General features: G+C 36.5%; 1 long non-coding RNA gene across 1 annotated transcript; it reads right to left on the bottom strand.

The window, feature by feature from the left end:
- Positions 1-2,641: 2,641 nt before the first annotated feature.
- LOC135561318 (uncharacterized) lies at positions 2,642-4,008 on the bottom strand. The gene is made up of 3 exons (XR_010459366.1): positions 3,835-4,008; positions 3,210-3,312; positions 2,642-3,007 (listed from the first exon to the last, which is right to left on the bottom strand). It is a non-coding gene; the product is annotated as an uncharacterized LOC135561318 (long non-coding RNA).

Here is a 4,008-nt window from a genome sequence, read left to right as displayed (position 1 = left end):
AATATGTCATAGAGTCATAATGTACGATCCACTAACAACTAGTGTAATATGTCATAGAGTCATAATGTACGATCCACTAACAACTAGTGTAATATGTCATAGAGTCATAATGTACGATCCACTAACAACTAGTGTAATATGTCATAGAGTCATAATGTACGATCCACTAACAACTAGTGTAATATGTCATAGAGTCATAATGTACGATCCACTAACAACTAGTGTAATATGTCATAGAGTCATAATGTACGATCCACTAACAACTAGTGTAATATGTCATAGAGTCATAATGTACGATCCACTAACAACTAGTGTAATATGTCATAGAGTCATAATGTACGATCCACTAACAACTAGTGTAATATGTCATAGAGTCATAATGTACGATCCACTAACAACTACTGTAATATGTCATAGAGTCATAATGTACGATCCACTAACAACTAGTGGAATATGTAATAGAGTCATAATGTACGATCCACTAACAACTAGTGTAATATGTGTCATAATATGTAACAATAGTGTAATATGTCATTATCATAATGTACGATCCACTAACAACTAGTGTAATATGTCATAGAGTCATAATGTACGATCCACTAACAACTAGTGGAATATGTCATAGAGTCATAATGTACGATCCACTAACAACTAGTGTAATATGTCATAGAGTCATAATGTACGATCCACTAACAACTAGTGTAATATGTCATAGAGTCATAATGTACGATCCACTAACAACTAGTGTAATATGTCATAGAGTCATAATGTACGATCCACTAACAACTAGTGTAATATGTCATAGAGTCATAATGTACGATCCACTAACAACTAGTGTAATATGTCATAGAGTCATAATGTACGATCCACTAACAACTAGTGTAATATGTCATAGAGTCATAATGTACGATCCACTAACAACTACTGTAATATGTCATAGAGTCATAATGTACGATCCACTAACAACTAGTGTAATATGTCATAGAGTCATAATGTACGATCCACTAACAACTAGTGTAATATGTCATAGAGTCATAATGTACGATCCACTAACAACTACTGTAATATGTCATAGAGTCATAATGTACGATCCACTAACAACTACTGTAATATGTAGAGTCATAATGTACGATCCACTAACAATATGTCATAGAGTCATAATGTACGATCCACTAACAACTAGTGTAATATGTCATAGAGTCATAATGTACGATCCACTAACAACTAGTGTAATATGTAATAGAGTCATAATCGATCCACTAACAACTAGTGTAATATGTCATAGAGTCATAATGTACGATCCACTAACAACTAGTGTAATATGTCATAGAGTCATAATGTACGATCCACTAACAACTAGTGTAATATGTCATAGAGTCATAATGTACGATCCACTAACAACTAGTGTAATATGTCATAGAGTCATAATGTACGATCCACTAACAACTAGTGTAATATGTCATAGAGTCATAATGTACGATCCACTAACAACTAGTGTAATATGTCATAGAGTCATAATGTACGATCCACTAACAACTAGTGTAATATGTCATTAGTCATAATGTACGATCCACTAACAACTAGTGTAATATGTCATAGAGTCATAATGTACGATCCACTAACAACTAGTGTAATATGTCATAGAGTCATAATGTACGATCCACTAACAACTAGTGTAATATGTCAATATGATAATGTATGTCGATCCACTAACAACTACTGTAATATGTCATAGAGTCATAATGTACGATCCACTAACAACTAGTGTAATATGTCATAGAGTCATAATGTACGATCCACTAACAACTAGTGTAATATGTAATAGAGTCATAATGTGCGATCCACTAACAACTAGTGTAATATGTAATAGAGTCATAATGTACAATCCACTAACAACTACTAGTGTAATATGTCATAGAGTCATAATGTACGATCCACTAACAACTAGTGTAATATGTCATAGAGTCATAATGTACGATCCACTAACAACTAGTGTAATATGTAATAGAGTCATAATGTAACGATCCACTAACAACTACTGTAATATGTCATAGAGTCATAATGAGTAACAACATATGTCATAGTCATAATGTACGATCCACTAACAACTACTGTAATATGTCATAGAGTCATAATGTACGATCCACTAACAACTAGTGTAATATGTCATAGAGTCATAATGTACGATCCACTAACAACTAGTGTAATATGTCATAGAGTCATAATGTACGATCCACTAACAACTACTGTAATATGTCATAGAGTCATAATGTACGATCCACTAACAACAATATGTCATGTCATAATATGATCCACTAACAACTAGTGGAATATGTCATAGAGTCATAATGTACGATCCACTAACAACTAGTGGAATATGTCATAGAGTCATAATGTACGATCCACTAACAACTAGTGTGATATGTAATAGAGTCATGATGTACGATCCACTAACAACTAGTGTAATATGTCATAGAGTCATAATGTACGATCCACTAACAACTACTGTAATATGTCACAGAGTCATAATGTACGATCCACTAACAACTAGTGTAATATGTCATAGAGTCATAATGTACGATCCACTAACAACTAGTGTAATATGTCATACCTACAACATTATAACATTTGCAACAGTCTTCCTGGAATAACTTGAGAACATTTCACCAACAACTTCCATAGTTAGGCTACTGACCGTGGCATCTTCTCCAGCAAAGTGACTGATGACCCTGATGCCCCCCGGGTGTCTCTTCGCCCACTGGGTAATATTATAGACCTTCCTGTCGATGACCAACCACTGGTCGCCTCTGTGGCAGTGCCTCTGAACCTCTTCCCAGGTGTAGACTGCACTGCCACCTCGCCCTCCACCGGGCCCAACCCCGTCACCCTTGGCCGGCTCGCTTGACTCCGTCTGCTGACCTCCGCCCCCCATCCTCGGTTCTCTCTGCTCCACTCACACCGTCGCTGTGTCGGCTGCGCTCTGTCCAGTCTGTCCAACTGAAACACACTGAGGACCAGTCAAATGCAACGTACAGAGAGGAAGTCAGGGAATGGAATCAGAATCAGATCATGCTGTCTGAGTCAAGTCACACCTACGTGGTGAAATGGTGTGACTCTTCTACAGTTTGATGTTTATTGGGATGAGTCTTGTCCTGGAGGCAGATCTGAGAGATTTCCACTAGACAAGATTCATGACGAAAAACGCTAACCTGCGATTCTTCTGCTAGAGGGAAGGGAGATGTTTTCCAGACAGCGTTGTACAACAAAATGTGTTGTTCAATTCAGTTGCTGAAAATATCGAATGACGAATACCTGTAGAGGCGCAAGAATGTCAGCCAGTCTGGGTCCTGTAATTCTGTGGAGTTCCTTTTCTACCAACATCGAAACCATTAAAAATGTTGTTCAAAATATCTAATAACGAAAACCTGTAGCATTCTGTATGGAGTTTCTATTCTAATCTGTGGAGCATCGATGCGATTTACCACGATGTTTATTTGTAACACTATATTAGAATAGAGACAAAGAGCATTGAAATGTTCTCATCAATAAATAATAAAGAATACGGAGATGCGCCATTGTGTGGGCATGGACTCCTCTTCTGTTCCGCATATGTTTCCCGAGTTTTATATGACACACAGTGCAAACCTTTATGAGTGTTTCATTTTAATGTCTGTATAATGACACACATGATAAAATCCAATAGTCATGTCAACCCTTACAGAAATCCCCAGGCTACATGACATTACATTAAATCAGGCTATATTGTGATCAACAATATAACGCAATTATACAATGACGATGTGGCTACAGAATGAATGGAATAGCTGCACTCACCAACATTTCCAGATGTGCAATCCTCTCTCTTTTCCTCTTTTCCTCTCTTCTTCTTATTCATAAAAATACACTCAGTTCTTTCTGATCATATATCCAATCAAATCATCAGTAGGCTACTAATATGGAGAATACAAAATATTCCAAATTCAACTGTAGAATTTACACATCGTATAA

Source organism: Oncorhynchus nerka, linkage group LG17, assembly GCF_034236695.1.
Source record: "Oncorhynchus nerka isolate Pitt River linkage group LG17, Oner_Uvic_2.0, whole genome shotgun sequence".
Taxonomy (NCBI): Eukaryota; Metazoa; Chordata; class Actinopteri; order Salmoniformes; family Salmonidae; genus Oncorhynchus; species Oncorhynchus nerka.
Note: the sequence above shows the minus strand (reverse complement) of the source record. Positions and strands in the feature narration are given on the sequence as shown.